Here is a 22,970-nt window from a genome sequence, read left to right on the forward strand (position 1 = left end):
AGGAAAGGAAAGAGAAAGAGACAAATAATGGAATTGTTGCCAATTGCAGTAAAGATTACCAAGGAAATAAACAAGAGACTGAGAACTTGAATGAGAGAGAAGCACCTGCTTTGGACAGGGTGGTCAGGGGAAGCATTACAGACCAGCAGTCACATGTGCAGAGCTCTTGAACAAGAAAGAGCTTGGCATATTCGAGGAATTGTAAAAAGGTTAGTGTGGCGGAAGCCTAATGAGTAAGAGGAAGAGCAGTGTGAGATGGGGTTACCTTTCAGCATCAGAGCCTACAGGCTAAGGGCGGAGCTGGGATTTTATTCTTAATGCAGTGGGAAAGCATTTACACAAGGGACTAATTTGAATGAATTTCCTCTTACTGGTCATTCTTGCCTTGTGGAGAGTGGAAATGAGAAACCCATTGGGAAGCTGTTGTTTTCCTCTAGGCAAGAGCTGTAGGTAACGAGGCTGAGGGGTAGCAGTAGGATGGAGAGAAGGCGGTGGTGACGTCAGCAGGACTTGAGGGGGGCTGGTGAGGTGGAGGGAGGGAGCAAGCAGGGCTCCTAGTTTCCTGACTGGGTTACTCCAGGGCAGACTAGAGTGACACTGAATGAGATGGGAGATTGGAAGGAGCAGGAGCCGAGGTGTTTGCGTTCTGTTTAAGGGTGTATTACGTCTAACATACTTGTGAGAAACCCAAAGGGAGATGTCGCTTGGATGTGTGAGCCCAAACTAAGGAAAGGTCTGCACTCTAGCTGAAATTATATTTGGTGTGACCACACTGCCCATTCGTCTGTTAGCTTTCATAGACGTTTTTAAAAGCATTTGGAGTATAATTAATAATACCGAAACCCTCTATTTCTAGTACATATCCTTTGTTCCTCAGTGGCTCCATTTAAGGCACACGCCAGTTGTGAAAATGAATGAAGGTCTCCTCCTAGGTGACTCTTACTCCAAATGCCTTAGCATGACACACAAGACCTTCCCTGCAGAACCTTCCAGATTCATGTCAGACCCCTCCCCAACATGTATCTCTTTATTTTCACTGTGAGAAATAACTGGTAATTTCCAGAAGGCACCATGTTGTCCCTTCTCCATGCTTTTGCAAACGATGTTCCCATGCCCTGGAAAAACCCATTCCAGCCTTTTCTACCTTATTATCTGCGAGTCATTTGAGATACAATTCAGGTGGGTGTCACCTCCTCTGAGGAGTCTGGGAATTCTGAATCCAGATCCCAACCTTCCTATACATCAGGTTCCTTTAAGGAACTGGAAACATTGATGCTGAGGTGGGTGGAGGTACTTGTGGGCAGTGGGTGCCCAGGCTGATGAATCAGGAGGAACCTCACAGCATATGGTGTATGGGCCCTTGTTTGTTCTTTCCCCCAGACCCTGCAAGCTTTGGGGGCGGGCTTTTCCTTAGATGGTTAGCACTCACGGTCGGTCAGGGCCAGGCCTTTCCCCTAGCACACAGCCCAGGGCCTGCACAAGCTCAGGTGTTCTTTTCTTTTTTTTTTTTTTAGGGCTGCACCTGCAGCCTATGGAGGTTCCCAGGCTAGGGGTCGAATTGGAGCTGTAGCCGCCAGCCTACACCACAGCCACAGCAATGCGGGATCCCAGCCGTGTCTGAGACCCACCCCACAGCTCATGGCAACACTGGATCCTTAATCCACCGAGTGAGAGCAGGGATAGAACCCGTGTCCTTATGGATGCTAGTCAGATTTGTTAACCACTGAGGCATGATGTGAACTCCTGCTCAGATGTGCTTTAAGCGAAAGATTCGTTCAGTCCTCCAAGGATCCTCTGGCCTGGGGATGGTGAAGGAGGAGGGGGCTTGAATCTCCACCACCCCCTCCTTATTGATAGAGCATTGTTCTTGAAGACCCACCCTCCACTGTCTGTGGCTGGGATCTGTGTCTTGAGAGTACAGGACTGCACTGCTCTATGTGGTTCTACAAAGGTGCACCATTGAAGGGCAAACCAAGGCTGCTTTCCAGCCCACACTCGGCTGCCAATCCCTTAACCTGCTGGTAGAAGAGGGCCTTTTTCTTTGGAAGGTGGAAGCTGCCCAGAGGACATATCTTTTTCTCATTTTCTGCAGGGGAGTGAACTTTTACTAAGAGGAGGGGTACTTTTTAATTATTCAGATAAAGCTTCCAAAGGTTGTGGCAAGGTAGGAAATTTGGGTACCTTGGCTCCAAATTCTCCCTTACATTAAGTTCTTGAGGTGTTCAAGCCCTAAGCATTCCAAGTGTCTGAACATTTTGAGTTATTGTCTCCATATCTGTATCTCCTTCTTCAGCCTCTCCCCAAAATCCCAGACAGAAAACTTGACCCAAGTCACTGGGGTCTGTACCCATTCCCAGTGCTCCCAGGCCTCTTCTAGCAGCTGCTGCTGCCATACAAGTAGATGGTGTAGCATGTTTTAAGCCATCACTGTTCCCAAGCTCCTCTGCCTGCAGGCTGATAAGGTGAATGGAAATTATATGTACAGGGGAGAGGAGCTGGCTGCTTTCCCTTGAGACAAGACACAGTTGCCCTGAGATTTTTTTTTTTTTTTCATCTTTTTGTCTTTTGTTGTTGTTGTTGTTGCTATTTCTTGGGCCGCTCCCGCGGCATATGGAGGTTCCCAGGCTAGGGGTTGAATCGGAGCTGTGGCTGCCAGCCTACGCCAGAGCCACAGCAACGCGGGATCCGAGCCGAGTCTGCAACCTACACCACAGCTCACGGCAACGCCGGATCGTGAACCCACTGAGCAAGGGCAGGGACCGAACCCGCAACCTCATGGTTCCTAGTCGGATTCGTTAACCACTGCGCCACGACGGGAACTCCATGCCCTGAGATTCTGATGGAAACTCCTCAAGTAGGGCTCTTCAAGGGAAAACAATCAGCCTAGGCAGCAGAGAACTTAGAATTCTAGAGACACTTGGTGGTATTCTAGGGAAAGGGCACACATTTTTCCTGTGGATTGCTAATAATCCTCAAAATGCTTGCCCCCTTCCTGGGTTGCATTCATTTGGGCTGATTTTAAGCATCATAGATTTATCCTTTTCCTTAACGTTAAGAATGTATATTTAGTGCTGAGATACCTATGCAGTGGTGAGCTTCGAGGCAGCCTGCCAGGTTTGTGGGATTTGAAATAAATCCCAAATCTGAAGACTGGGGACTTTTTTCCCCCTCTATTTTCAAAGCCATAGGAATTGAAATTGTTTGATCATAAGCTTAAAAGTTACTCCTGTGAACTTAATATACTACTTAACAAGAAGTGTTTGCCAGAGTGGACTTAGTCTCATCTAACCAATAAGTGAAAATCCAGACTGTTTTCACTTAAAGGTTCAGGTTCCTTCGTACCTGAGATGTACCCATGTAGGTTTAAAGATGAAGAAGTTTGCCTCAAGAGAAGCCCAGTCTCAGGTTGACGTTCACTCCTTAGGGAGGCTGCTGCACAGGGTCTTCTTACTTTGTTCTGTGACTAATGCCATGTTGAATTCTGATGGAACGAATGACGTAGTCTTGCCCCAGGGTAACACAACCCGGTTTCGGCCCCTTGTGCCATTCTAGAAGCAGTAATGGAATGAAGAGCAAAGCAAGTCTGAGCATCATCGGAAGCCAGTTAAAAGACAAGACTCCAGAGGAAGAACTGTGGGCACCTCGGGGCAGTGAGATGGCTGGCCACTTTTATTTTCTTTATGATTTTTTATTTCTGTAGTAGATATGAGTTGCATTTATACCCATATTTTTTTAAATACTCAAAAAGAGATCCATTTGAAGAAAATGAGATGGAGAGGGATAAACTAGGAGTTTGTGTTGAACAGACATCTTCTACTATACATAAAATAGATAAACAAAAAGGACCTACTATATAGCACTCTATTCAATATCTTGTAATAACTTATAATAGAACAGAATCTGGGAAAAGTATATGTAACTGAGTCACTTTGCTGTACATCTGAAACTAACACAACATGTTAAATCAACTATTCTTCAACTTTTAAACCAAAAAAAAAAAAAAATGGAAAAGGAAATAATGTGTGAAATGAACCTAAAACAGGGAAGGATGGGAAGAAGGAAGAAAAGGAAGGAGGGAGGGAGGAAGGAAGGGAGAAGAAAGAAAGAGAACTCTTGTAGAAATATCTGGGATCTTATATCACTGTCCTAGTTTTTCATCTTGTTTTCTCACTCTGAAAACCATTCATTATTCAATGCTAAAAAAAAGGAAGAAGAAAACACTTATTTAAGCATTGACCTAATGGAAAATAAGCAAGGGCCAAAAATAAGGCTTTCTTTCTGAAATTGGGATAGCTTATCTGGAGTTCCTGTTGTGGCTCAGCAGTTAAACCCGACTAGTATCCATGAGGTTGTGGGTTTGATCCCTGGCCTTACTGAGTGGGTTAAGGATCCGGCATTGCCGGTGTAGGTCGCAGATGTGGCTTGGATCTGGCATCTCCGTGGCTGTGGTGTAGGCCAGCAGCCACAGCTCCAGTTCACCCCCTAGCCTGGAAACCTCTGTATGCCGTGAGCATGGCCCTAAAAAAAGATCCCCTCCCCCAAAAAAAGCTTATCTAAGAAGTATGGCAGACATTCTCATATGTACATTCATTAAACTTTCAAGTTTTAAGTCCATGTGCCAGGTACTGTGCAAAGTTCTGTGATTTACAGAAAAATACATGGAGGTTTTTGGCCTGAGGGGGCTGAGAGTGTAGTGGGAAGAAAAGAAATTTAAACTGGTTAAAATATAGTGTGTCACAATAGGGCAGGACCAGGGCTCCTGGGAGGGCAGAGAGGCACTGAGCCCTGACTTGGGGGAGTAGGAGTGGATTCATAGAAGGAACTGATGCCTGAGCTGCATCTTGAAGGATAAAGAACACCAGGCCGGGGGAGGGGGAGGGAGAGCAGTGGCCTGTCAGGCTCTGTAGTGGATACAAAGGAAGGAGGCGGGAAATGCTGTGACTTCTGGGAACTGCAAGTCTTCCCATAGGGGTGCAGTCATGTTGGGGGTGGGGAGCCAGGAGAGATGAGGTGAAGAGGCCAGGTCATGAGAGGTTATGTGCTATGCTGAAATCTTTGAGTTGTGCCCTGAAGCAGGGGGAAGCCATGCAGGGTTTTAAAGATGGAGAGTGGCACAGATGGATTTGCCTTATAGAAAGATTCTTGCAGCAATAGTGTGCCCCAGTGAGGCTGACTAATTAGGAAGCTGAAGCAATAATCTGTGCAAGAAATGATGAAGTCTCAGTTGAGAAAGTAACAGGGAACATGATGCGAAAGATTCGATCAAAGGACATGAAGGAGGTTGACTCAAAAGAGTTTGATTGATGAGCTGTGGGATGGGGATTCAGGAGAAGTCGGGATGGCCCCTTGATTTCTGGCTTGAACAACTAGGTGGCTGGCTGATGGTAGGTAGCATTCTCTGAGCTGAGAGGAGGGTGATAAACTGTAGAATTGATAGTGCCCATAAGATGCTATCAATTCTAGCATCTTATAGAACCCTGAAAGCAACTGAAAACATAGATCTAGAGCTCAAGAAAGATTGAGCAGGCTCAAGAGTTGCTGAGGACTAGATTGAGTAGGCTCAAGACTTACTGGGACTCATCATAAATAGGTTGCAATTGAACCCTTCAGAAGTGGAAAGGATTATGCAGAGGGAGTAAGAAGAAAAGGATATAGATGACCATGAACATGAATGATTAAGAGGAAACCAAAGAAAAGCGAGCCTGCCAGAGACCAAGATGTGTTCAGAGAGATAGAGGGGAAGCCAGATATATCAGGAAGGGAAAACCATATCCATATAGTCCTAGTCCATGCTCCCTCTCAAGTCTGCCAGCCATGGAAGAAAGAGAAAAGAGCAAATGGCAAGTGGATTAAAATGTCTACTGACTTTTCTTTGCTAGAATGTCTGGAATATGAGTTTCTTTTCAATTGTTTAACTGGACATATTGCCTCCCCAAAGAAAATTAGGGCTCTGTTAGTAAGGACCATGAGGAAAGGGATTTGGGGCAGGCAATGGCCACTATTGTCCATGTGAGGTAGCCAAGGGAAGAGGGACTCTCACTGAAGGAGGACTGGTTATTCATCAGTTCAGCACAAATTTCAGAGCCAACTGTATGCAGGCCCCACTCGGGTCTGTGCTTCAAAGAGGTCTGGAAAGTTCAGGGAGTGTACACTAGTCTTGGGAGGATTTGACCTTGAACATAAGGGGAGTGAGACAGGGTTGCAGCCAGAGGAGAGCGTCAGTGTGAAGAGGAGGTGTCAGGAGGAAGGGTCCCGGGAAAGAAGTTAATGAGCTCATATTCCCCTGGGAAGGAGCCAGATGAGAAAAGGAGGCTGAATATCCGGGTCAAAGGATAACTGATGGAGAGAGGGCTCCAGACAGGTGTGTGTGGGAAGGGACACGAAACATACCTTAAGTGTGCCTGGGAGAGGAGGAGAGAGTCCCAGACCATAGAGAAGGGTGGGAATCAGTGCTCAAGAGTTCACAGGAGGAAAGGCAACAAGTGATGGGACAGTTCATCCATCTGTGAAGCAGGTGGCAAGACACAGAGGTTGTTGGGTAGGGGACTTTTTTTTAAGCTTTACTGAGGTATAGTTGTTTTGCGATTTGCAATGTTGTACTAATTTCTGCTGTACAACAAAGTCATTTTATTATACATATATACACATCCATTCTTTTTTTTCTTTTCTTCTTCTTTTTTTTTTTTTTTTTTTTAATCTTTTTAGGGCTGTACCTGTAGCATATGGAAGTTCCCAGGCTAGGGGTCGAATCGGAGTTGTAGCTGCTGGCCTACACCACAGCCATGTCAGATCTGAGCCGTGTTTGTGACCTATACCATAGCTCATGGCAACACCAGGTCCTTAACCCATTGAGCAAGGCCAGGGATCGAACTCACAACATTATGGTTCCTAGTCGGATTTGTTTCCACTGTGCCATGACAGGAACTCCCACATCCATTCTTTTTAAGAGTCTTTTCCCATATAGATGATCACAGAGTATTGGGTAGAGTTCCTGTGCTATTTAGCAGTTCCTCCCATGGCCAATCACTCCATATATCAGGTAGGTGACCAAAGAAAATAAGTGAAGTTTTAAAATAGGCAGTATTCACAGAGTGGTTAGGAGCCCTTCTTTGAACTGGAAAACCTGTATGCTCACATCCTTGTTCTGCCATTTAACTCTTTGTGTGAACTTGGACAAGTTATTTAACCTCTCTGTGCCTGGGTTTTCTCATCTGTGAAATGAGGGTAATAAGTCTTTGACTTGGAGTTGTTGAGAGGATTAAATGAGTTGATAATGTAGTATTTATAACTGTGCCTGGCTCAATAAAGTGCTCACTATATATTATATATATATATATACTCATTACTGAGAGCAAAGGCAGTCTGGGGTCCCAGAAACAGCAGAATGTGAGTAGTTGATGGCAATTCTGTGAGCACAGCCAAGGAAGCACAGCGTTCTTCTGGGACAGAAGAAATCAAGGAAGCCCTCAGGAACGTGAGATACTTGATGGATGCACAGGGTCATGGAGAGTTTATCTCAAGCAGAACAAACTCTGGGCTGAGGCAGAAGGTTTGGAAGAGGATGTTCTCTTGAGACTTGAGAGGAGCCAGAGAGGCATGGGGGAACGTGTGCATGTGTAGCAGCTCCTGCCTCCAGTGAGGGAGGGATGGGTAGACAGAGCATAGGGGTGAGCCCTGGACTTTGCACGGCCTTGAATGCTGGGGGTCTGCTCTGTCCCGCAGAATAATTGGAAGCAGAGCAATGTCAGGATCTGCTCTGTCTCACAGGCTCCTGCTGGTGAGAGTAGCTGAGGATGAGGATGAGGATGGTGATAATAATGCTACATTTATGGAGTGTGTTCTCTGTGCTTGGACACTGTGAGTGCTTTATGCATGTACTGGTCACTCCTCACAGCTGCCATGTAGGGGGGTACTGTCATTTCCCCCACTTTCTCAGATGAGGAGGTGGCGGCACATAGATTGTCACTTGAGGAGGTTACACAGCTGGTGAAACCAGGCAGCCTGACTTCACCCCCTGTTCCTCTGACTACCTCGTTGTCACCACCTCTCCCATTGGGAGTGGCTTGGAGGAAAGGGTGACAGGTGGAGGGTGGGGTGATGACCTCGGCTAAGCCCGTGGCAGCTCACTGATGGGAGATTTTCTGTCTTAGTCAAGGAGGGTTTAGCCATAAGGATGCTAATCCTAAGAGCACAAGGGAATGGTGGGTGTGTTATGAAGATCCAGGGCTCTCCCAGAAGCCAGCTGCTCACTAGGGCAGTGTGGCTGAATTCTCATGGCTGGGTTTTGTCAGGCAGTAGTACTGTCTCTGCCTGGCCCTTGTCCATGCATCCTTTTGCAGACTGATTAAATTGCTAAGTTCTTAGTTTCACTCTCCTAAAACTTGGGCTGGCTCCGGCTCTACCAGACCTGAGAAGTCCAAGATCCGGGGGTTCCTGTCATGGCTTCAGAAGTAATGAACCCAAATCATATCCATGAGGATGCAGGTTCAATCCCTGGACTCTCTTAGTGAGTTAAGGATCTGGCGTTGCCGTGAGCTGTGATATAGGTCACAGATGCGGCTTGGATATGATGTTGCTGTGGCTGTGGCATAGGCCGCTCTGATTCGACCCCTAGCCTGGGAACTTCCATCTGCTGTAGGTGCTGCCCTAAAATGACAAAAAAAAAAAAAAAAAAAAAAAAAAAAGTCCAAGACTGCTTGACCATTCAGTCCCTGTATTGGAAGAAAATTCTTAATATGAATAATCTGGTGGTTCAACCTGGGCCTGGGTGTTCCCTGGGTCCATCCTGAGACTGGGATAGAGATGGGGAGGGTACCACTGGCAGGGCGACAGCTGCTGTTACAGCTCCATGACCATCCACAGCTAGTGAAGCTTGAAAACGCAGACACCCTGACTGACCCCCACATTTCTGCAGACCCTGGCAGCATCCAGGTTCTGACTGTGTCCTTGTTGTCATCACCAGGCAGGGCTCTGCACTTTTAGTCTCTAGCTCAACCCTGGCCTTCCAGGTTCTCACTACCATGACCACCACAGCAGCTGCTGCATTCACTCCTTCCATCTGGTCCTCCCCATCCCATCCCGTCCTGTCTCTGCTTACGTGATATCATGATTACTTTTAGTCTTATTGGCCTCCTACTCAAAAGCCTTCAGCAGATCTTCTCTGATTGGTCATATCTGTGATTGCCTCCTGAGGCCATCTAGCCTGGGACTGGTCACTGTCCCCAGCTTCATTCACCCCCCCACCTTTTCTTTTGTCTTTTTAGGTCTGCACCCACAGCATTTGGAAGTTCCCAGGCTAAGAGTCTAATTGGAGCTGTAGCCCTGACCTACACCACAGCCACAGCAACGTGGGATCTGAGCCACGTCTGCGACCTACACCACAGCTCACAGCAATGCCGGGTCCTTCACCTACTGAGTGAGGCCAGGGATTGAACCTGCATCCTCGTGGATTCTTGTCAGGTTTGTTTCTGCTGCGCCAGGACAGGAACTCCCATTCCCCACTCTTAGGTCAGGATTATCTTCCCTCACCAGATGCACTTTCCCAGATGTGCTTCCTTCTTGACTCCTGCTCCTTCCCTCACTCCCTGCCAGCTCTCCCATCCTTTAGGATTGCTTACTGCAGACCCCGTCACCTCCCCTCCCTGAACAGCTCCTTTAATCTTCATTCTCCAGTTTTAAATTGTTGGTTTGTAGAAAATACTTCTTGGTCGGGGTGTCTAAAACATGCATTCAGCCAAGCACATATCAGAACTTGGGAAATTTAATATTTCAGGATTAATAACTGATTTATGATCTCATGACCTTGGGTTTTTTTTGGGGGGATTTGTTTTTAGTTTTAATTGCATTTTTTTTAGAACAGGCCATGTGAGCCCTCTGACTGTGATAATTGAACACTTGTTGGAGGCAAAGCCAAGTAAAAGGTATTAACTCCTAATCCTGTTAAAGACTTGGCCATTATTTCTGTGCTTTGGTTTTGGCCTCTCTTTGAAGCGCCTTGACAATAGGGACCATCTTATTCATTGTTCTTTTCCCCCAAAGTACCTTCCATAGAAGTGCTGGAATCGGTGTTTGGGTAAATGATTACCTTTCTGGGTGAGGAGTGGGCTGTACTTGGTCATCTTACCGCTCTTCTCCTTCTATCCAGACTTATATTTGTGCCAAGTTTGAAAGTACTTGTGTGGAGAGTTCCCCTCATGGTTCTGCAGTTAGCGAGCCCATAGCATCCGTGAGGATGTGGGTTCGATCCCTGGCCTTGCTCAGTGGGTTAAGGATCCGGCATTGGCGTGAGCTGTGGTGTAGGTTGCAGACACGACTCGGATCCCACGTTGCTGAGGCTCCAGTGTAGGCTGGTGGCTACAGCTCTGATGAGACCCCTAGTCTGGGAAACCTCCATAGGCTGCAGGTGCAGCCCTAAAAAAAAAGAAAAAAAAAAGAAAAAAAGAAAAGAAAAGAAAAGAAAGTACTTGTGTGACTTGTTGGCAGTGCAGGTTATAGGGCTAGAACTCTAGAAAATTTTTGATTGGACAGAATTTGTCTCCTGCTCAGTCTCTTTCTGGAGCATTTTTTGGAGCATTTACCATCCCCCAGGCAGTGATTTTTTTTTAGGGTCTACCTACCCCTAGCCCTTCTTTCAGATTTCCCCTCAGATGTGCACTGCGAAGAGGAAGTGCTCTTGGTAAACTACTAGTTCTCTTTTGTTGGGGGTGGGGGTGGGGCATATAAAAGATCTCTGTTGCTCTGGCTTTCTCCAAAGAAGAGGAAATCAGCCCAGAAATACTTTGCAAACACCTGAGGAGCAAAACCAAATTGGTTTTGGTTATTTACTTCTGAGCCCAAATATTTTTTCTTCTGGTCCTGACTTTCATTCACATATGGTTTACACAATATTATTGTAATAACTGAGGAGTTCCCCTTGTGGCTCAGTGGAAATGAATCTGATTAGGATCCATGAAGACACAGGTTCGATCCCTGGCCTCACTCAGTGGGTTAAGGATCCGTCGTTGCTGTGAGCTGTGGTGTAGGTCAAAGACAGGCTCAGATCTGGTGTTGGTGTGGCTGTGGTGTAGGCCAGCAGCTACAGCTCTGATTGAACCCCTAGCCTGGCAACCTCCATATGCTGTGGGTGCGGCCCTAAAAAGTTAAAAAAAAAATTATTGTAGTAATTGAATAATTGCTGAAGCATGTACTCTTGGGGGGAAAAAGAGGAAACTAGCTTAGAAATAAAATGTGGACAGAAGGCATAATCTGGTAAATTAAAAAATAAACTGTTCCATTGTAGTGAGAATATAATGTTGTGATGTCTATGCAATAGCAAATATCTAGTAAAATGGGGAAAGAAAAGATAGCATTACACAGAGGCCAAGAGTCCAACCATCTGAGATTCTTAGTGATTAACCCAGATGTCTCTGAGAAGAGACAAAAAGGTAAACTGTTAAGTCTTCATGGAGGCTTTTCTGGGTACAAATGGAAGCCCAGGCATCATGACCACATACGAATTTGCTCTCCTGAGTCTCAGCCTTTTCCTCCACCATCCAACACTAACCTCCAATACACACAATGACATAGTAGGTCTTTGTGTACTTGAAATGAAAATTGAGGCAGGAGAAGATTGTGCGATGGTGGTGTTTTCCTGAAAGGCTGTGAGTTACATTGTTCTCGAAACAACACATCCCTCAGTTGTTTGCATGGACTACTTTCTTCTGTCTAATGTTTACAGTGAAGGCCTGGTTTGAAAAGACGTATGAATTCTTTTAGTACAACCTTTGTTGGGAAAATGAATTACGAGTGGTTCATTTTATGCCAAGCCTTTTGTTAGCACCGTTTATAGCTGTTCTATTGATTCACTTTGTGAGAGCCATTCTGAGAGTTGATGAATGTGTCTTACGAGAGAATATAAGCCCTGCAATTTGTTTTGATTGGTCTTCATTTGGATTCATAGCGAGCAGGTGCCATCATTTCAAATTGGTTTTGGCAGCAGTTTGGTTATACAAACATTAGATACATGAAATGAAACCTAATTTAAATTATTTTCATCAGGAGGAATGGGGGGGGCCTTACATTGAATGTAAGAGCACCAGGGTTCTGTTTTTACAGCTTCTGAGCTTACAAATGTGTAACATACCATATGTCTGAACATATGTGTGTATAGGTGGCCTCCTTTGTGTGAATACTTAACATGCACATCTCCTACAATTCTTTGAGAGTTTATGCAAATATTCTAAAGAAATATGAGCCTATGACTTCTTAATATAATGGAAAAAAATTTTTTTCCAGTCTGAAAAATATAGGCATTTCTGCTTTGGAAAATACATCAAGAATTACTTTCAATTTGGTGTATTTTGTTGCTTATATTTTAGCCTTGGGAAATAACCGATCACATTTTTAAGCCTTTGGTTTACCTGTTTTGTTAATGCTGTTGATAACTGCCCCAGCAGCTTTAAAAGAGTATCAAAATTCTTGTTAAGTGCACAGGAAGGACTACAGGGGAAGAACTGCAATGCTTCTAAGCCTCCCCAGCAAAACTGTTTACAAGGCTGACATTTTCCTAAGAATGACTTTCCAGGTTTTCATGAGTCTATATACATTATTACAAATGTATTTTTGTTCAGGCAAAGGACTGAATAGGGACTTGTAATCACAGGTGGAATGAGCCATCTGGATGTCTGTCTGTAACCCTTTAAGTAACAACCTAAAACCTTGAACTTCTTCTGGGTAAATTTTTTAAAATGCAAGATTCAAAATCTCAGAGTACTCCCATGAAAATGTGTTTTATATGCTCCTTCATGCTGCTGGCTCTTTAAGCTGCCACAGCACCTGGCATCTTCCTCACCCTCTGCCTCTCAACCTTGTGTCCCCCGAAAACTGCTCTAAATCTAGGTTGAGTATTCCTCAGAAATCAGGCTTCCAGAGTTCCCGTCATGGCTCCGCAGAAACGAACCTGACTAGTATCCATGAGGACTTGGGTTTGATCCTTGGCCTCACTCAGTAGGTTAAGGATCCGGCATTACCATGAGTTGTAGTGTGGGTTGTATATACGGTTTGGATCTGGTGTTGCTGTGTCTGTGGCATAGGCTGGCAGCTGGAGCTCCGATTCAACTCCAAGCCTGGCAACTTCCACATGCTGTGGGTGCAGTCCTAAAAAAGATAAATAAATAAATAAATGAGGCTTCCCATGGTCCCTACAGGCTGACTTGGGCAGTTCTTCTTCCAAGAACCCACGGAAAGCACATGTCAAATTGTATTGTACCTGTCCCCTTATCTCTCCCTCTTGTCAATAGGACTTCTTTGAGGACTAAGATCTGCCTTTGTCTTTATGGCTCCAGGGCCAAGCTCAAAGCATGACATGTGCTGCCGATAAATGTTAGTTGAATGAACGAAAGAGTGAATTGGTTTTCTGGCAGATAAAATGAACTCAGAAGAGCGTAATTTACACAAAAATGATTAACATTAACATGCAGGCATGCCCAAGGCCCAAATCATGTTTTAATTGCTTTCTCTGTTGGAAAATGATCTAGGAAATGTTACCATAGGTAGCCTGAATGACAAGAAAACCTTCAAATGTGGCTGTCTTGTGGAAGATCAGTTCCCACAGGGCAGGTTGCACTCATGATGCTCAAGTAATTAATGAGCCTCCTCCTCATTCCAGTGAGGGTCTGAGGCAATGGCACCAAACCAGAAGCATCATCTAATGGAGTCAGTAGGATTCCTGGTAGAAAAGAAGTGAATGCGAGCCCAAGGTCACTGAGAATTAATAGCAGAGATGGACGTAAAACCCAAACCTTCAGAGGCCCATTCCACTGTTCTTCCCATTAGTCCTTGTTGCTTTGCTTTGTCAGTGTTCAGTCAAGTGGTGACTTGGAAGATCATTAAGGACTCATGGCTGGGGTCTCTAACCTCTTGCATCTACAGGTTGGCCTTCATAGTTGGGTAATTAGGTAACTAGTCATTTTGCCCCTCATTGGGCCTTGCATGGCGAGCCAACTCTTCTGTGGCCAATTAAAAATACTGACTTCTGTGGCCCTAGTTGGGGAGTTAGAGATTGAAAGGGTTACTGTTGAGTAGCTGGGTGGCCAAAAAAAAAAAAAAAAAAAAAAAAAGCGGGGGGCAAAAGACAATGGCCCATGCCTGTTTGTCTTCAGAGCCATTCCTCACTCTTCTTCTGTTCTGCATCACAGGGCAAGCATTCACAGAAGATGCCTTTCTCAGGCTCCCAATGTCACATGACTTTCAGGAGGCTGGCCCATGGAAGCCATCAGAAGGGATTAGTGGGTAGAGGCAGTGAGGGAGAATCTAGGCTGCCCCCACCCCCTATCATGAGTGGCATCCCTGCCAGTGACTCTCTTCTCCATGCCTCCAAATACACTCCCTCCTTCTGTAGTTCCAACCTCTTCTGCTTAACCATTGCTGTGATGTTCTGGCCCCAACAGATACCTCCAGTTTTGAAAGAGTAACACCCCTTTCTCTTGCTGTGCCTCTAGGCCTCAGTGTGCTGATGTTGATCTCAGCATTTCACTACCATCTTTTGCTTAGCTTTTCAGCTCACATGTTACTTTTATAACTAATTTCATGTCTTAAATTCCCTTTCTTTAACACACCCAGAATGGGTTCTCTTCCCTCGTGGGCCCTGACGACTCCCTTGAAATGATAGAACATTTTTATTTCCTTTGCTACTCAGAGTAACTTAAATGATCCCAAGCCCTTGAAGCAGACTGAAAATACAGATTCCCCAGACCCAGCACATAGAGGGAGTGATTTTATTGTTTCCATGCATGGCCTGAGAACCTAAATGTTCAAAAAACTCCCCAGTGGTTCGGATGCTCAGCACCGGTATAGAGAACAGCAAAGCCAGACTGAGAAGAGGGGCTTGGGGTGGCTGTATTTATTCACCACTAAGGGCTTCACTTCTGCAAACAAGCCTCATGCAAGAGACTGAGCAAAATTAAAAATGACTGCATCCTAAGGATGTTAAAGGCACTCATTTACAAGTGTCAGAACAGCACAAGCTAAGTTAGAGAATGCCAAGGGATGAAATGAAATCATGTATGTGACAGCATCTCACTTGTAGTTGTTGCTCAGTAAATGATAGTGTGTTTCCTTCCCTCACATTGAGTGAAAGCATAGAAATGCAGAAGGCTGTGAAATAGTGTAAATTATTTATTCCTCGTGCTAACAGAATCCAGATATTAAATCCCATAAAGGGGAGATAAGCAATCAACTAGTCAAAAATTTTTTCATTATTATTGTTAGCCAAGCTGGTGTCTCAACAATCTAATCATATGACACCATAAATTGGCTCTGTTTAATGTCAGAAATGATCTAAGAAAATATCTTTTAACTGGGAGTCTCACGTCAGATTACTTATTAACATGTTTCCTAAGGAGACCTAAAGCTTGTGATCATGTCCTTACTTGGCCATTAGAGTTTCTACATTCCAGGCTCTTGCAAAAGACTATAACTTGATGTGCTACCCTGTCCAATTCCTCTCATGAGGTTGGTTATGAGAAATAATTGGAGTATAATTTTCATTGAGCACTGCCCGAAGGATATGAAGTCCGTTCATTCCTCAGCTAGATAGCCTACCTGTTATTCATGGTTTAAGTCATCAGATCTCCTGAAATAGCTTCTTGTCAGTTTCCCTTCACTGGCAGGATTAATGAAAAAAGACACATCTGTCCTTATGGAATGTTTGAACTGCTTAAGAGAGAAAACTCTCATAGGTTTCTAGATGGAGAAAATCAATAACTTACCAAGACAGGAGCATCAGACTAGCATGAAGCAACTCATCTGTAAGCCAGGAAGCAAGAAGACAGCAGTATCATATCAACAGAAAGATGCTAGAAAAGAGCTGTGAGCCAAGAATCCAAGAGATCTAATTACATATGAGGACAAAGGAAAGACATTTCTGGACATAGAGTGATGCAAAGTGGACTATCCATGTGCCACTTCTGAGGAAACTACTTGAGAAGGGTTTCAACAGAATGAAAATTGAGTCAGAACAAAGGTGTTCAGATGGGAGGAGATGAAGAGCTAAAGAAATGATGATGAGCAGCAAACCTTGTAATACTTAACAGTCAAGTCTAACGATATTGTGACCGTGAACTATCAATTGATCAATAAGAAGAGCCATGTCACCTAAGAGGAGCTATTTAGTGGTTCAAGATGGAGCAGTCAGTGAGAGAGTAAAAATATTCCCTGTATCTCCTCTTGGGGATGAGGAAGAGATGTCCTGGTTTGGGCTCTCAGGAAGCAGGCACTGGGACAGAATTTGGGGTGCAAGATGTTTTTAGGGGTCAGTACCCATGTTAAGTGCTGAAATGTGTCCCACAAAAAGATATGAAGTCCTAACCCCCAGTACCTGTGAACGTGACCTTATTTGGAAATAGAGTCTTTGCAGAGGTAATTGAGCTAAGGTCATTGGGTTGGACTCTGATCCAACATGACAGGTGTCCATATAAAAGGAAAATGGCCTGTGGAAACAGAGATGCATGGGGGGCTGACAGAGGCAGAGACTGGAGTGAGGCAGCTCTGTTTAAAGGACACAAGGGCCACCACCAGAAGCTAGGAGGAGGAAAGAAAAGATGCAGTCCAGAGCCTTGAGGGAGCAGGGCTCTGCCAACATGTTGATTTGGACTCTTAGCCTCCAAAACTGTGAGAGGATAAATTTCTGTCATTTTAAGCCAGGCAGTTTAGAGACTAACACACCTTTTGAGAGCAGGGAAGAGGAAGCACATTTGGGCAAGTAAAGGAAGAACTCAGACTTCTGTGAAGGACTCCCAAAGCCCAGGCCAACTCAGTGGGAAGCTAGCCCATCACTCATTCGTGGGCTTTGTGCAGCCCCAGGAGGCCAGGGCGCAGGGTGAGGTGGCTCTCTGCAGAGGCAGACCCTGAAAGGGCTGGCAGCCAGAGGTGTCTGCTGACCACACTCGTAATGACAAGCAACCTCCCCTCCTTGAGGGGGGATCTGGGTAGCACAGAACCAAGACCAGTACAATAACCAAAGGAAAAGTGGCAGGGTAATGGGATGGCATAAAGTCAAATTATTTTTTAATGGAAATATAAGGACTTTTCATGATTTAAAAATAGGTAATTATGAGCAAAGTTAATGTAGAATGAAAATTTTTAATTAGTAGGAAAAATTGAATTTTAAATTTTATTAATACAGAAAGAAGGAATGAATAAAAATAAATTCAGTAACAATAAATGTAATTAATAGTAAACAGATATGGGAGTTCCTGTCATGGCTCAATGGAAATGCATCTGACTAGCATCCATGAGGACACAGGTTCAACCCCTGGCCTCACTCATGGGTTAAGGATCCAGCACTGCCGTGAGCTGTGGTGTAGGTTGCAGATGCAGCTTGGATCCCAAGTTGCTGTGGCTGTGGTGTGGGCCAGTGGCTACAGCTCTGATTTGACGCCTAGCCTGGGAACCTCCATATGCCATAGGTATGGCCCTAAAAAAAAAAAAAAATGGCAAAAAGAAATAGTAAACAGAAATGATGGGAGTAAATCAAATATAAACTTATCGCAGTAGATGTGGATTTGTTGAAATCCCCTTTGAAATTATAAAGACTCTTAAATAGGTTAAAAAAAAACCCAGTGGAGAAAAAGGAACCCTGTTACACTGTTGGTGCAACCACTGTGGAAAACAGTATGGAGATTCCTCAGAAAACTAAAAATAGAACTACCATTTGATCCAGCAATGCCACTCCTATCCAGAGAAAACTATGACTTGAAAAGACACATGTACTCCGATGTTCATTGTAGCACTCTGTACAATAGCCGAGACATGGAAACAACCTAAATGTCCATCAACAGAGGAGTGGATCAAAAAGAGGTGGTACATATACACAATGGAATATTACTCAGCCATTAAAAGGAGAGAAATAACGGCATTTGCAGCAACATGGATGGACCTAGAAATTACCATGCTAAGTGAAGTCAGTCAGACAATGAGACACTAGCATCAAATGCTATCACTTTTACATGTGGAATCTAAAAAAAGGACACCATGAATTTTGCAGAACAGATACTGACTCACAGACTGAAAAACTTACATTTCCAAATGAGACAGGTTAGGGGTGTGGGGGGATATACTGAGGTTTGGGATGGACATGCTGTAAAATTTGGTTGTGATGATTGTTGTACAATTATAAATGTAATAAAATTCATTAAGTAATAAAAAAGACAATAAAAAAAACCCCAAATCTAGTTTTCATCTATTTGTCAGGAACCCAGCTAAAACAAAAGGACAGCAGCTAAAAAAGCTGAAGATAAAGGAATGAACAAGGAGATACCAAACAGGTGCAGATAGAAGGAAAGCAGAAGTGAGAATATTGGCATCAACTAAGATGGAACCCAAGACCAAAATTATTAAATAAGAAAAAAAGATACATTAAAGAGCACAGTTCACAAGGACACTATTATATACATATCCTTTGTACACGGACCAGCATAGTTATGGAAATTTTAAGGCAAAGAGGAAAAGTAGATATGTAAGAGCATATGATTATAAAAATATCAGAATTGTGATATTTTTTCATAATTTCACAAGACAATGTTATAAGGAGTAATATAGTGCCATATATACATGAAAGGCACGTTTTTCTCTTGTGTTTATGGAACATGTACAAAGAATTTTTCTATGGCTGTAGGAAAAAAACAATGAATTTGCCAGCAATGGGGGTGGAAGGGAAGATTTTACTCGTCACGTATTTTGATCCCAGTGAGATAAGCAAGAATATAGCAGTGAATGAAAGATTAGTAATTAAAATATAAATATTCAACATTAAGAAAAAACTTCTTGTAGATCATTCCTGGATGAATTATTTGGAAATTAACAGAATACTTGACATCAAAATTTATGGGGAAATCATTAATATATTCAGGAATACTTTATAGCCTAAGCGATTTTAATACTATTTTTTAAAACAGTGAAGGGGGTTCCCATTGTGACTCACCAGTAATGAACCCAACTAGTAACCATGAGTATGCGTGTTCAATCCCTGGCCTTGCTCAGTGGGTTAAGGACCCAGCATTGCTGTGAGCTGTGGGTGGGTCGCAGCTACATCTCTTATTTGACCCCTAGCCCAGGAACACCCACGTGCCTGGGTGCAGCCAAAAAAGCAAAAAAAAAAAAAAAAAAAAAAAAAGAGAGAATGAAAATTAAGTAGTGCATCGAAGAAATTAATTAAAAGTCTAAAGAAAGAAAATATTAAATGCTAAAATTAATAGAAATGGCCACAAAAACAAATGATAGAAAAGGGAAGTTTGACTAATAAACTACATATTCGTAATACATATATGCAATATATAATACATATGCTGTGTGTGTGTGTGTGTATCTGTATCTATATACATACACCATCAGAATAAGGAAAAGGACATTACCTGGATCCCAAAAGAATGAAAAGGATTCGGTAACAGAATATTATGTGCAACTTAAGTACAATAAACTTAATAACCTAAAGGAAATTGATGGCTTTCTAACAATATAAATTACTAAAATTAGATTCAAAGAGAGGTTATAAATTCCAAGAAACAAATAAGCAAAAATTGAGTGCATATAAAGAGAGAAAGCCTTCCAATTTTATGAAAAATACTAATTTTTAATACCAAAACCTGATAAAAGATGGAAGAAGAGTTGTTCACATTCACTTATGAAAATATCCTTTTAAAACTGGTAGCAAGTCAAATCCAAGTTAGGGTTTTTCTAGAAATATGTAATTTTCCTTTTTCTTTTGTCTTTCCAGGGCCACACCCTCGGCATATTGAGGTTCCCAAGCTAGGGGTCCACTTAGAGCTGTAGCCCCTGGCCTACACCACAGCCACAGGAACAAAGGATTCGAGCCACATCTGTGACCTATACCACAGCTCATGGCAATGCCAGATCCTTAACCCACTGAGCAAGGCCAGGGCTTGAACCCACATCTTCACGGATGCTAGTCAGGTTCGTTAACTGCTGAGCCACGACAGAAACTGCTAGAAATACATAATTTTGCATTGTGAAATTTCTCAATGTTTTATTTGGTACATCAGAATAAGAGAGAACAATTTTATGATTATATCAATTGATGCTGAAAATGTATTTGATATAATTCAGTAGATATTCATAGTAAAAAGTAAAGCAAAGTAGAATATAGAAGAAAAAGCTACTATGGTATCAAACAAAAGTATTATGGAGGATGGTGACTATTGTAGGATTATGTTATGTCAAGCAATACTGCTGTTACTCACCCACTATTATTCAATATTTTTTTAGAAGTTCAGTGAATGTAATAAGAAATACAAATAAGATGTATAAATATTGCAGGTGATGTGATTGAGACTCTACCTAAAATCTTTTGAAACCCTGTAAGAAGATTTGATAAATGACTGGGTGAAAGCTAATAGATGAAGCCCAGTCATTTTCTTTCTATGAATAATCAGCTAGAAATGAAAATAGAAAAATCCATGTTTAAGAGAGTGACAAACTAAATTATCTGGGAATGAACTTAGTAAGACATAAGACATAAACAAAAAATATGGCTGTAGTAAAAGACAGTAACATTTGAAAAAATAGAGAACTGTACTATGTTTTTGAATAAGAAAACTTAACATTCCAAAAATATTAATGCTTCCCAATTTGGTATGTTAATTCAGTATATTTCCAGTCAGAATCTCATCTTGGTGGGCGAGTTGGAGGTAGCCATATTTTCAGATCAAGCAATGAGATTTTTAAAGTCCATATAATAATGTAAACGTGAGAAAATTGCTAAACTTAGTAAAAATAGAATGGGAAACCCGTAGCAGCAGATATCAAAGCATATTGTCATGTTACTGCATTTAAAACAACATATTAGCTCAGAAATCAACAATTCAGTCTTTGGAACAGAGGGTACAGAAATATATTGAGGTATGTAGTAAAACTTAATATTTGCTAAAGGAGCCATGTCTTTCCAGTAAGGAGAAAGTTATCAATGTTGGGGCAATTAATGGCTGAGTGATATTCCATTGTGTATATGTACCGCATCTTCTTGATCCACTCCTCTGTCAATGGACATTTAGGTTGTTTCCATGTCTTGGCTATTGCAAATAGTGCTGCAGTGAACATTGGAGTACATGTGTCTTTGTGGCATTTTTAGCAACATGGATGGACATAGAAATTATCATGCTAAGTGAAGTCAGTCATACAATGAGACACCAACATCAAACGCTTTCACTGACATGTGGAATCTGAAAAAAGGACAGACGGAACTTCTTTGCAGAACAGATGCTGACTCGCAGACATTGAAAAGCCTATGGTCTCCAGAGGAGATAGTTTGGGGGTTGGGGGTATGTGCTTGGGCTGTGGGATGGAAATCCTGTGAAACTGGATTGTTATGATCATTATACAACTACAGGTGTGATAAATTCATTTGAGTAATAAAAAAAATATGTTAACATTTAACCATGATCAAAGTTAAGTGAAAAAAAAATGTTGAGGCAATTAGCTATCCATCTGGGAGAAGCTGAGGTTAGATTCCATTTGAAGTAAAGATCTAATGTTGCAAATGAAACTATAAAGGTATTTGAAGAAAATATAGGAGAATACATGTAGTATAGCATTAGGCTTGGGCAAGCTCTCCTAAGTGAGACAGAAAATCCATAGTCCATATAGGAAAAATTAATGGATTTGGCTATATAAATATTTAAAATGTATACCTGACAAGACATCGTAAACAGAGCCAAAAGATGAACAATAGCTTGCAGCTCATATGATAGAGTTAATGTTTAATTAACCAGGAGACCTTACAGATTGATTACAAAAGTAAAAAAGGGAGTTCCCGTCATGGAACAGTGGAAACGAATCCAACTAGGAACCATGAGGATGTGGGTTCAGTCCCTGGCCTCACTCAGTAGGTTGAGGATCCAGTATTGCTGTGAGCTGTGGAGTAGGTCACGGATGCGGCTTGGATCTGGCATTTCTGTGGCTCTGGCATAGGCTGGCGGCTACAGCTCCGATTAGACCTCTAGCCTGGGAACCTCCGGTGCTGCCCTAAAAAGACAAAAAACAAAACAAAACAAAAAAACCCATAAACAATAGTATAAAAATAAGCAAAGGACATGAACTGGAAATGTAAATCACATAAACCTGTGATGAGGAAAAGCCCCATTAGTGGCAAGAGAATGTGAATTAGAACAGCTGCAATGTCAGAGTTCCCTTGTGGCACAGTGGGTTAAGGACCTGGCATTGTCACTGCAGTGGCTCAGGTCGCTGCTGTGGCACAGGTTTGATCCCTGGTCCCAGGATCTTCTATATGCCCAGGCACAGGCAAAGAAACAAACAAACAAAAACCTGCAGTGTCATTCTCTGCTCATCAGATTGGCAAACATTTTAAAGATGGTGAACATCTCATGCTGATGAGTACATTAATTAGCAGGTCCTCCATATGCACAGTGAGACTGATTGCTTGTACCTTTTTTATAGAAAGAAATGTAACAAAGTTCCTTCAAAAAAGTAATGCATTTAATCCAGTTTTGCTCAACTTCTAGGATCCTTTCTCACAGAAATAGAAGTAGTAGAACTTTATAGATGTTTCAGTCTGTTTATTCCTTCTGTGTTTATGGTAGCCAAACCAGAAACACTCTGCATATTCATCCATAAAGAAGCAGTTGCTTAAACAATGGTCTGTCCATTCTCTGATCTATGATACAGTTATTTTAAAGTGAGATAGATATATAATATAAACTTGACAAAATATCTAAAAAACACTGATAAAAGTAAGTGGGGGAGTTCCCGTTGTGGCACAGAGGAAACGAATCCGACTAGAAACCATGAGGTTGCAGGTTCGATCCTTGATCTCTTTCAGTGGGTTAAGGATCCAGCATTGCCCCGAGCTGTGGTGTAGGTCGCAGATGTGGCTCGGATCTGGCGTTACTGTGGCTGTGGTGTAGGCTGGCAGCTGTAGCTCTGATTCAACCGCTAGCCTGGGAACCTCCATATGCCTTGAG

General features: G+C 42.8%; 1 protein-coding gene across 2 annotated transcripts in view; it reads left to right on the top strand.

Moving 5' to 3' along the window:
- Positions 1–22,970, top strand: part of PIP5K1B (phosphatidylinositol-4-phosphate 5-kinase type 1 beta) — a 340,273-nt gene that overhangs the window by 97,127 nt on the left and 220,176 nt on the right. The window lies entirely within an intron of this gene.

The sequence above is a fragment of the Sus scrofa genome, chromosome 1, assembly GCF_000003025.6.
Source record: "Sus scrofa isolate TJ Tabasco breed Duroc chromosome 1, Sscrofa11.1, whole genome shotgun sequence".
Taxonomy (NCBI): domain Eukaryota; kingdom Metazoa; phylum Chordata; class Mammalia; order Artiodactyla; family Suidae; genus Sus; species Sus scrofa.